This window comes from Cyanistes caeruleus, chromosome 26 (assembly GCF_971803275.1).
Source record: "Cyanistes caeruleus chromosome 26, bCyaCae1.hap1.1, whole genome shotgun sequence".
NCBI classification, from domain to species: Eukaryota; Metazoa; Chordata; class Aves; order Passeriformes; family Paridae; genus Cyanistes; species Cyanistes caeruleus.
Window position 1 is genome coordinate 1,953,825 of NC_141726.1, and position 12,091 is coordinate 1,965,915.

At 49.7% G+C, this 12,091-nt stretch overlaps 1 protein-coding gene across 4 annotated transcripts in view; it reads left to right on the forward strand.

The window, feature by feature from the left end:
* The first annotated feature begins 785 nt into the window (after positions 1 to 785).
* The window catches only part of LUZP1 (leucine zipper protein 1), a 32,282-nt gene continuing 20,976 nt past the window's right edge, over positions 786 to 12,091 (forward strand). The window contains exons 1-2 of one of the 4 annotated variants that reach the window (XM_086863598.1): positions 831 to 971; positions 1,662 to 1,720. The gene's annotated coding sequence lies outside the window, so the exon portion shown is untranslated. Of the gene's footprint in view, positions 972 to 1,661; positions 1,860 to 7,150; positions 7,238 to 12,091 lie in introns of those variants that run through there. The other 3 variants (XM_086863597.1, XM_086863596.1, XM_023941002.2) reach the window with 3 other exon arrangements.

The following is a 12,091-nucleotide window of genomic DNA, read 5'->3' on the forward strand; positions in this document are numbered from 1 at the left end:
CTCTGGCTGCTCTAAGATAAAGCATATTTTTTTCTCTTTAATATTTTTATTGGTGGGGACTTAGTGCAGTCAGTGGAAGCTGCAGACAAAATACAGAGAGGAACAAGCGGAGTGAGGGATGTTACAAGGTGAGGAGGCAGCTCCACTTCTCCAGATGTCCCTACAATGGCCAATAGGTTCCGAGCCTGTCACGGAGGCTGGAATTGCCCAGCGGCCTCTGACCACGTCTGCTGCGGACTCAGCTGGGCAGGGCACGGCGATGATGCCCAGAGCCTCGGGCCACACTCCCCGGTGTCCCTCAGCGTGCCACCCGCCCGCTCAGCGGGGCCGGGGCTCTGCTCACCGCTCAGGTACACCCGGAGCAACTCTGCCCAGCTGCTGCATATCCATTTTCTGGATACTAGAGGTGGAACCAAGCACAGCTGGATTGACCACCAAGCCCCAAACTCTCCAAGAGATGGCACTAAAGGGGGGATGCGACGGGGGAAGAGGACAAGACCTCGCTGTGCCACCTGGCGCGGGGCTCTGCCCTGCTTTTGCCTGCCCCGACACCGAAGCCCCGAGGCAGTGGCAGCCCCGGGCCGGAGAAGGGGCTGTCCGGCAGGCCCTGGAGCACGAATCCCCCGTGAAGGCAGCCTGGGAAAGGCTGGGTCCGCGACACCCGCTCCTCCCCGCGGCCTTTCGGAAAGTTTCCCTTCCCTGCCCCAAGTGCCCGCCGACCCCCCCAAAATGGCGGCCGGGCCCTCCCCGCCCCCTCCAGGCGGGGGCGGGAGCGGAGGAGCTGCAGGGCGGCCGGGCCGGGCCGCCAGCCCCCGCCCGCTCCCGCTGACGTCAAGCACCGCCCGGTACCGCGTCCCTCCCCTCATTGTCAGCGCCCGCACCCGCCGCCCGAGCCCCGGAGCCCCTCGCGGGCTGCGGCTGCCCAAGCCCGGGCTGGGAGCGAGGGAAGCCTGGCCGCTCCTGCTGCCCAGGTAGGCAGAGGTGGGCGATGAAGGGGCGGAGGGCGGGGGGTGCCGCAGACCGGCGGGGCGGGGAGGAATTTGAGGCATCCGCTTTGTCTTTGACCGCCGCCGCCTTTCCCGTCCCTTCCCGTGCGGGCGAGCGGGTGCCTCAAGGCCGGGCTGCCCGCGGGTGGCGGCGGCGGCGGGGACCCCCCGCGGGAGACCCGGCCCTGAGGCGCCGCCGGGGCCTCGGCTCCCGCTCGGAAATGGAGCCGCCGTCGGGCTCCTTCCGACGGGACCGGAACAGCCGCTTTCCTGAGCGGAGATCGGCCCCGTCCCCGCCCGGGAAGGGCACGGTCGCACCGGTCCTCGCTGTCGCGAACTGCCCGCAAGGAAGTTCCTAAACCCGTTGGCTGGGGCTTGGTTGAGATTTTGGAGGTTTCCAGGCGCTTAACGCATTTTTTTTCCCCCTTGCTGCAGCCACATACTCCCTTTCCTATTGCTTATTTTTCCTGAATTCCCCCTTCTTTCCCAGCCCGCCCACGTTTATAATATAATTAATAACGTTCTTTTATATATGTGCTTTTATGATGCTCAGGAATTAATCACTTCAGTCTTCTTTGCTCCCCCGTCGTGAGGGAATTAATTGATGGAGCATTGTGAAACTTTTCTATGCCTTTTTCGAAAATTTCTGAAACTTATCCCGTTTGGCTTTGTCAGGTGTCCCATGTGTGGCGTGTGAAGCCGGTGGCACAGCAGACCTTTGCTGGTTGTCCTTGGTGATTGAGCTTTCATTGCAAATCTGCGGTTTTTTCCCCCTTGTAATGCTACATCTGAAGCCTTTAAACGCAAGTTAAAGTGATGATCCCAACTAATCAGCACGTCTGAGTTAGGTGCAGTGGGGTTGGATTTTAATTGGTGCGTAAATTCTGTTGAAATATTCCACAAAAATGGGGGGAAGGAGTGCTCCTCGCTGCCGCGTGTGTTGGGGTTGGTGCTTATCGAGAGCCTCTGGGTGGGTGAACGCCTCTCTAAACCAGCGCCACACTGATGACAGTGGGAAGGGGGATTTTTTACAACCTGGATTCGTCTGTGGCATTCCGTGTTTAAGGGGAAAAAATGCAGTAGCCACATGCCTACAGCCTCATGGCAGAGGTATGCATCTGCTGAGCTGCAGGACATGGGGGGGTGGTTCCCCAGTGTTACAGTCTGTGCGAGTACGGAACCAGCAGCTCTGTGCTCTGCTCAGCTCCTGCAGCCAGTAGCCAGCTGGCATATTTCTGCAGGGACAGAGTGCTCTGTGGCTGGTTTGCATCTGCGGTACTTGCAGAAGTGTAATTCCTCCATTGTATCGGCTCTGCAGCACTAAGGACTGCATCGGCAGCGCCTGCCGGGCTGACACCCCCACCCTGGGGCTCCAGGAGCCCCGAGGGAGCGATTCTTGTGCAGGGGCCTGGTGTGCAAGACCTCTCCTGGGCATGGGATCCCCTCACCGGCATGGATGCCTGGGGCTGCAGCTCTCTGTAACACTGCAAGGAGGAGGAGGACATGGAGAGCTGATTGCTGTGTTTCTTTTGGATATGTGTCTGAAAGTTCCTGGGGGAAGGAATGAGCTGGGGCAAAGGGAGTGTGGGAGAACAGCACAATTCAAGAGTAGTCAGGTCTCTGTTAACTAAGCTCTGCATCTCCTGATCTAAGTGGTTCAACCCCAGCTTCCTTATAATACTATGAAATGTATGAAACTCCAGTACAGGCCAGTCTGACCAATGTTGACTTCCTAAGCAGTAGAAATAAGTTACAAGAACATAGACTTTTCACTAGCCTTCTGGCTGTCTCTGCCTTGGAAATTGCCCAACTGAGAGTAAGCTACTATGAGGCTAGGAATTGTAGGCAAAAATAACTCGTGTTAGAAAAGAGAGCTCTCAAATGTGTCTATTACAAGAAATGGTAATATTTAAAAGCCTAGTGTGCCTTGCAATCTAGACCACATTATTTTGTATGATCAAATGGATGATTACATCTTTGAGCATGACCTTACCAGAGTATTGTACCCAGGGACTCTGAGGCTGTGTGTGTCCTCCATGAAACCTTTTCTTCCCACTGTGGGCTGCAGTTGGTGAGGAACCAGAGGCCTCTTTCCTCACGGAGGCTTTTCAGAAAATATGGTTTGCATTACTGAGCAGAATGACAAAAAAGGACAATTTTGATACAATTGTTACACTAAAATGAAGCATATAATCTCTTCAGGAGGTCGTTTTGATTGGAAGATTCCCACGAGGGTGATGATTCGTAGCAGTAATATGTTTTACACTAACTAGCGTTCTGCAGATCATGGGAGCCCTTAAAACACATTGGAATGGAGAACCTTTGTTATGATGGTTATGGCATGGTTACATACATCTTCACACATCTAAGGCCTGCTGCACAGACTTTTTGCCTTGGGTGATGGTTGTATTCACACATATGAAGTAGAAAGCATGAATGTTTTTAAATGCTTGGTGACAGCTGATGAGCAGGTGTTGCTTGCCAGCATTTCCTGCATTCCCAAAGCTGGTGGTTGGTTTTGTCCTTCCATATCTTTATTCTCTCTGCTTTCAATGGGCTGAATCTTTGGAGGGCTTTAGTCTTTTAACTTGATCTCCTCTTCCATCTGTAGCCACCAAAGGTGTGATTAACCTTCCTGTCCAAGCTCAGCTCTTTGCCAGGGTAGCAGGGGCTGGCAGCCTTCTGGTGGTGACTGCAGCCACTCACTTCACACACTGGGAACAATCACCTCTCTCTGGATTTGAGGGTTTAGAGCTGGTGACAGAATCAGTTTGGTGGAAAACCCACAAACCATTTGCCCTTAACTGTCCAGATTTAGGAGCCTTCATAACCACCCTGACTGAGAGGGCATGCCAAGCATGCCATTCCCGTTAAGTCGGTGGGGTTTGGGTTGATTCAGCAGCCTGAAAACCAGTGTTTTTGAAATGATCAAATATAAAGCGTGGCATTGGATGTCAGCCATCAGAGTGTGGCAATTTAGGCCTTAATGTTTTTGTGTCTCTGGTGGTGTCAGAGGTTTTGGCAGCGATGTTCCCCTGCTGAGGCCCTAATCTTGGCAGATAAGGGGTTGTAAGGATGCCTCAGCCCTGTGTGCTTTAACCCTCACCAGGGTGGAGTAAGATATGCAGGTGCAACACACAGCTTTACCTAAGCGTGACAGCAGCATGCACAGAAGCATGAAAGCTGTGCACAGGCAGTTTCTGTTTCCTTCTCTGTAAAAGAAAGCTGAGAATATTTTGGTGCTTTCTTGCGGTAGTTGTGCAGCGAATGAAACATTTGTATTCCTGAACATTTAAATTTCTCATAGAAACACAGTCCAGAAAGGTGAATGTACCCTGTGAGTGATGGGCTGAAAGGAGAGGGGGTGTTTAGAAAAAAAATGAGGTTTTATGTTATACTTAGCACTCAGCCTACTCTGCAGCCTTGTGTCTTCTCATAATAAAGCTGCTTAGGATCCACACCAATAACCCCAGGAATGAAATGTATCATTTCTTTGCTTAGGAACAAAGTTGCCAATACACAGGTAAGGTATAAGAGCACATAAACTGGTAAGGTATGAGATATAAGACACATGAGCTGGTAAGTTTGTTTCTGTGTGATGGTGAGTGGATGAGAGTGACTGCTTGCTCGTCAATCTTGTCAGGTTGGAGGTGAGATGGGTTTTCACATCCTCTCCAGTCATGGATCTGGGAAGTGCTACATCAGTGCAGGTGGGCACTGTGCCTGGAGGAGGTGGGTTTACCTCTCCCCTTGTCCTAACCACTTTCTCTTCTGAATGCCCTTTCTAGCCCTACCCCAGATGATAAAAACTCCCTGTAGCCTTGTTCAGAGAGTTGGTCTGGGTGAAAATTAACCATTAGCCTTCCTCCCACGCCCTTTAGCCCTGCCTGATTCCCTGCCTGGATGCAGGGCTGCTTTACTCTGGCCAAGGAAGGGGAGCATGAGGCTAGAAGGAGGCAGGTGCAGTGCAGGGCTACCTGAAAATGACTATAAAACTTAAGTTTGAGGATCTGGTCCAAAATCTGTGAGGTCACTTGTGCAGTGATAGCATCCCTTGAACATCTAAGCATTGCTGTCTGTGTTGAGATCTCTGTCACCACCACGCTTTCACAGTGAGTTTGGATGTGCTACCTTTGCAAAGCTCCTGCTCATGCAAGGTGCTGCCCAGGTTTGGGCAGAGGAGTAGAGAAATCATGTTTAGAGGACTTCGGTAGGAAGTTTTCTACATTTATTAAGTCACAAAATTTTTGTCCCTCTTTGTCAAAGCTTCATTGAATTGAGCAAGCCTCAAACATCCTTCTCACAGAGTAACTTCAGAGTCCTGTCATCTGGCCTCTAGCAGCTGTATTGAACTTGTGCCAGCAAAGTGCACCGCTCTCACGTGTGTAAATACTTTGTGTGAGCTGGAAACTTCCGTATGGCTGCTCCTTGGCCTGCTGCAGCATAATAGCTGTCATCCTGCCCTGCCCTGCCTGTCAGGGGACCAGCTGTCCACAACCCAGCCATGCTCACCATCCTCCCTTGGCTGCAGGCACACTGGCCTGGTTCCAGGGGCAGATCCTGCTTCTGACAGGTGGGCTCTGGGTGCTCTAGGATGAAGTAATGGGAGATGTGCACTGTCAAGTGTGGATACTTCCTCATCACTCCTCCTTGCTGTCTGCCCTGGTTTGTGAGGAATGTGGTGGTTTTGCTGCTTCCAGTCACAAAGGGGAAAGTGTAGGCTTTAACAATTTTTAATCAGTACTGGGTGGACAAGCCCCTGCATGTAAACATTTATAGTTCTGAATTTACTTAGCTAATTGTTTTTTAAGTCATAGATTAAGTCATAGTTTGACCTGCTGTACTGCCCAGGCCATAGTATCAAACCTTACTTAGTATTGAATTAACTCATTAACTCAGCCGGTTTTGAGGTTTGTGATTTCAACTTGCAAACTTGATGCCTGGAGGGGGGGAGGGGGCGTTGATCTAAATAAGATTTTTTTGCCACAAAAACCCCGTGTTCCATGCTTGGATTTGTGATCGTTTGGCTCAGAAGTAGCAGAACTGATTTCATTCAGAGCCCTTGCAAATAGTGTTGTGGCTGTCCTTGATTGTGCACTGCATGCCTCTGAGAAAGCAGAGCAGCAGGAGATGAGAACCGAGGCTTTCTTAGCCCTGGTAGGGTTCGGCTTTGGTGGTTAATATTACAAAACCACTGGAGCTTGGGGCTCATGTGTCAGGCTATGCAGGAGGAGAGGAAAGCTTCTGTGGCCGTAGGCAGGTGATGTGAGAGGGCTGCCTGACCTGTGTCATGGCACAGCAGTCCTGTGGGGCAGCTGAGGAAGGTGGTTTTTGGTGACACACATCACTTCTGCTCCAAGACAGCAGCTCTCCCACTGACTGCTCCCATCTCCCCGAGGGTCCTGGAGCAGGTGACAGCAAGTACACTGCACTGGAAGCGCAAGTGCCAGGGTAGGTAAAGGTGGTGTGGGGGGGAAGGAGAGAGCATAAGGTCCATGTTCCTACTTCTCGTGTGTTGCAGTGTTGTAATTGACCCCTAGAAACAGTAGCTTCATCCTAAGCTGAAAATGTCTTTCTACATGACTGATCAAGATGAACATAAGCTCAAGCAACTCTTTAATTAGCTCAAGAATATTTCTCTTTACCTTGAATGCTTACTTTTCACCTTTTCCTCTGTTGCTGCATGCTATGCAGTGCTTGCAGAAAGGTAGCTCTGGGTTGTGCAGCAAGGACTCGTGGCAGAGTGGTTCTGCTGCCTGGTGTCGTCAGCCCTGCCACCCATGCTGCATGCCGCACAGCTCTGCACAGATGGGAGTGACAGCTTTTGCTGCAGTGCTGCACCCTTGGTACGTGTTGCAGCAAAATCTGTCAGACTTTGTTTTTGCATTCATTCTCCAAATTGCTTTAATTAAAATTGCTTTTATATGCATTATCTGGCTTTTAAGGTTCAGCACTGGCTTGTGTCTTCCCCACTGGATTGATTTGAAAATCACAGGATATGTTTCCGAGGCTGCAGAGGCTCCAAGGTTGTTCTGATCATCTGATTCCACTGCAGCACTTTCAGCTGCTTGTGTCTTTGAGGTGCCTGTGCCTCACGTGGGAGTGCAGTGGGTTACCTTAAAGGGAAAATCTGATGAAACTTCTTTAAGAACTTGTTGTTACATGTGATATCTTAGTGGAATTTACCGGAACAGAATGGAGATTCCTGACCTAGGATCTGGAACAGAGCTGCAAAAGCATTAATTTCTCAGGTAGTGTGAATCATTTGGAAATATGTCTATTTACTGGAAAACAATAATTCCTGGATGATAATAAATAACTACTAGTACTGCTTTGTGGTGAGAATTTGAACTTGAAGCAATTGAGAAATCCTAATGAAGTCTCTCACTCTGTCTGCATCCCATTCTGTATAGCTGTTCTTCAGAATTGTTTTTAATGTTGCTGAGTGTGACTAATGTCTTTGCATAAAGGTATCCTGTGTAACGTGGGTGTTGCTGTTTTTGTGTGAGATTTTGTTGTTAGCATATAGTAAACTGCCTGCATATGCTGTAAAATTCTCTGGATGTTACCTTTTTTGCATTGGGAACAAGAAGCACAGTTTGGAATAGGTCTTTTCCTTTTGTCTGTAACCACCTTCAGAGGTGTGACAGGGATAGTGAGTATCAGCAGTGCTTTGGGAAAGCTGTGAAATCGTGTGTTTGAAGGGGACTGCAGGAACAATGCTGCAGTGGAGCACTAGCAGCTGTGGAGGTGGGGAACTCTTTCCCAGCCGTGATGGGAAGATGGGGAGGCTCTCTGGGGTGTAGTCTCTGCAGAGCATAGACCACAAACAGGCTGCTGGTAGAGACCTTGCCTCTGGGTCACCTGCCCCTCATTTTCCCCCTCCAGCAGCAAGGAGTGGTAAGCCCCATTCTCTAGCTTGCTTTCTCTGGCTGTCTTACAACAGAAATATGCTCCCAAGTCCTTACACACAGATCATCTCCATTCACTTTTCCTCTGCTGCCTACGCTTTGAGCTGATTTGCAGAGCAGGGTGGGTTTTCTTTTTTTTTTTTTTTTTTCTTTCTTTTTTTAGCAATCTCTGCCTTGTGTGCCTCTAGTGACTGCTGCAACTGCTGGGGCATGTGGCTGGGAGTTCAGCACAGTCCTTGCTTTGGAGCCCAGCTGTGTGTGAGCTGATGGGGCACACAGAGCATCTCTCTCTGCAAAAACAAGAATGGCAGCAGCAAGCTGGACAGGCTCAGCAAAGCGTTGGCAATATGGCAGTGACTGCATGGGAGGCAGATCAAGAGAAGGCTGTTCTTTTCTGCTCAGTACTGATGAGATGGTGTCTGAAGTGTTACGAGATTTAGGTGTTTATTTCACTAGACCAGGTTGCCTAAAGCCCCCTCCAACTTGACCTTGGGTACTTCCAGGGATGGGGCATCCACAGCTTCTTTGTGCAACTTGTGCCAGTGACTCACCACCTTCACAGGGAAGAATTTCTTCTTAATATCCAGTCTTAACCTACTCTCTTAGTTTGAAACCAGTGCCCACATCCTGTCACTACAGTGTGTGGTAAAAAGTCTGTCTGTGTCTTTCTTATAAACCTTCTTTATATATTGAAAGGCCACTATAAGGTCTCCCCAGAGTCTTCTCTTTCTCAACTGGATAACCTCAACTCTCTCAGCCCTTCTTCACAAAAGTATTACAGCCCTTGGATCTTTTTTTGTGGCTTCTTGTGAACCTGCTGCAGTTTTTCTGAGGACTCCAGAATGCCAGATGTAGTGCCCCAGGTGAGGTTTCATGAGAGCAGTGGGAGAATCACTTCCCTTGACCTACTGGCCATAATTTTTTTGATGCAGCCAAAGCCCACTGTTGGCTTTCTGCGCTGCAAGCACACATTGCTGGGTCATGTCCAACTCTTTGTCCACCAGTACCTCCAAGTCTGTCTCTGCAGGGCTGCTCTCAATCCATTCATCCATCAATCTGAACTGATGTTGGTTATTGCCCCACTCCAGGTGCAGAAAGTTGCAGCATGGTAAATTCTGACTGAACATAAAGGAAAATAATTTTCTCCCTGAGATTGTTCTGTCAGGAAACAGTGCCTGAGGGGTTGAGGCATTTCTGACCCTGGAGATTTTCACAACTTAATGCAGTTCTGAGCAGCCTGCTCCAGCTTTGGACACTAACCCTGTTTGAAATTGGAGCTGCACTGAAGTTAGCTTCATCCCCTTACTGCTAACTAAGATGAGAGAGAAAATGTGAATTCCCTTTTCTTTCCCTCCTGTGTAGAAAGGAGCAGCCTGGTGGGGTCCTGTCTCAGTACAGCCACGCCAGTGCTTCCTTCCTATGAAACATCCTTCCTTCCTTCAGTCCAGGGAGTACAAGGGGAAAAAGGACACGTAAACAACAATGCAAGTGAGCACAGTTAGCCATGCCCTGAAAAGTCCTGGAGGGGATCCTCTGCTGCCATTTCTGCCTTATGCTCTATTTCTCACTCTCCATTTCTTAAACATGCTGCAAGAAAAGCGTGTGCCCTCCTGGCTCTGATCTTCATTTAGGATAGGATTCAGATAAATGAATGCTTGGCATTAAGCCTGCAGATTTTGTCATTAGCATCTTGTGTAATGCTTGCAGGAATACCTGTGCTTCAAGAGCAGTAGAATTTGTCTGGCTGTTGTCCATTGGATACCTTGGGTAGCCGGTGGACTTAAAAGCAAATGCAAGCTGCCCTGTAGAACTGCCTTGTTAATACAAGGTAATTTCAAGATTGTTGGTTTTCTAGGAGCATGAAATGGAGAATTTGGAACAAAGTTTTCCCATGATAGTAATGAGTTGAGTGGTATCTTTAACCCTTTCATGTCCCATGGGCAAGAGGCTGGTGGGAGATGGAAGAACTTTGAAGTTGATGTTATTGAGCCTTGTCTGTGGAAGAGGTATGGCTCAGGACTTTCCTAATGGAAATCTTGTCCCACGCTTCTGACTCCAGACTCCTACTGAGTGGAGGTGGCAGCTGGCTGCTGAGGATGATCTCTCTGGGAAGTTACAGCTGTTCTGCTGTTTCAGTGCACTCCCTAGTCAAAGGAGACACTTTATCCCCAAGCGCTGAAGAGTTTTTCCTCAGGCAAATGGGGAATTACTGTGGCCCATTTTTGGAAAGAAAGAGCAGAAGCCAGGCCAGGTATCCCTTTGCTATCCCATTCTGCATTAAGGAGAATCCCAACACTGACTGCTGAGTGCCCCAGCCAATTACCAGACCTTGGACCTCTGGTTTATGGAGAATATCAGGTGCCCTTGCAGCTCTTCCCAGAGCACAGCATGCAGTGCAGGGCATGCAGCTGGTTTCTGCCTGCTAGGGCAACGAGCTGCCCTCACCTTTATGTCCTGCTTGCCCTGGTCCTGGCACAATGCTGTATGTCTGTGTGTAAAGTGCCTGTAGTCATTTCGAGAGGCCCAGCCTACAAGTGAATGTATTCCATCCATAAATTAATGAAGGCTTTCAAGAGGGCAGTTTTCAGTGGCACAGCTGCCCAGTGTCATAACACCATCTTGGCATCTTGTCTTGGAGTCTCCCCATTGTCCATGGAGTGTTAGTTTGGAGGTTAAAGTTCCCAAAGCTACATGAACGCTTCAGCATGTTCCTGTTTGTAAATGTTATTTTATTTACCTTTTTTGTTACCTGAGGGTATTTTCAGCAATAAATTGAACACAAAGACTACTGTTAGGATCTTCCAATCCAGCCAGCTGTCCTCATTGAGCAAATCATATTTAAGAGCGATTTATAAGTTCCTGAATGCCTCCTTTCATTTGACTTCATGCTTGGCAGTGAACAAAAAAGCTGCAGGTTGGGAGTTCAGAGGGGAGAAAAAAAGCTGGTTGTTATAAGGGAGTCCAAGATCACAATTAGTATTTGTGGTACAGCCAGGGGACAGAGTTACCAACTATTTGTATTGGGAGGCCTTGAAGGATCTAGAGATTACTCACGGTGTGTTGGTTTGCCAGCCAGCCTTCGTTTACCTGCGCAAGTGGTTGTGAGACGCTGGGCCCGCGGTCCACCCAGTGCACATGACTGGGGAGAAATCAGGCAGGCTTTGGCTGCACTGCCTGTGAGTCAGTGCCTGCGGTGCGTGGGTACCTTGCTAATGGAAGGGCGTCCCACTGCGGCGTCGTGCCTCGTCTTGCCTGCCTGCTTACTGTCCTGGACGCTTGCTCGCTTCAGCTGCTGCTCCCACAGGGCAGCCAAGCGGCTCTGGAAGAGACCCTGAGCTGGTGATGGCACCTTGGTTTGGTGACAGCACTCAGTGCCTTGCTTCAGAGTGTGTAGATTTTGTGAATTGCAGCCAAAAGGTTTGGCTCAAGCTGGAAGTGATGCTGCTGGTGTAACCCAAGCTGGTCAGCCTTTATGCCAGGGGCATTTCTAATGGCTGACAGGTTCCTCCTGGACTTTGCATGATAGGGATGTTAACCCTGCTGTTCCCCAGGCAGCTGAGCTGAGGTATGCTGCTAGTCTCTCCCACATCTCTAAAAAATGTTTGTCCAAAAGCTGCAGAGTGGCAGTGAGCTCCAGCATGCGCTTGAGCTGCTGCAGTGCTGTCCCTGCCAGTGTGCCTGCATCAGGCACTGCAGCTCCCCTAACACACAGCCCTCTCACCAGGAGTTTACAGTTCAAGTCTAAACCCTGGTTTGCTCCAAGAGCAGCAGCAGTGGCACCTGTAACCTCAATCAGATTCCCTAGCTTCCTCAGGGGCCCTTCCACAAGTCTGAATTGGTACTAATTGCAGGCTTTGTTCAGCCCTTTGCATTTAGGCTGCAAGCACAGGGCAGGCCAGACTGCTGAGCATGCCTGCAGAGGTACTGCTGCCCATCTATCCCAGGGTATGGGCCTAAAAACGTGCCAGCAATTTTATCTGCATCTGCACTGAGCAGGGCAAGTGGTGGATTAGCATGGGTGAGGCTGTGCCAGTTGTGAGCCAGGCCAAGCTTCTCACAGACAAATCAGGGGGAACCCCAATGTGCCCTGAAGAGGGATCCCCCCAGCAAGAGCAACTCTGCAGAGACTTGGGGTGAAACTTCTACTGCTTTGGGAGATTTCTGATGGTCATGTTTCTTTCTAGTGGTTGGGAT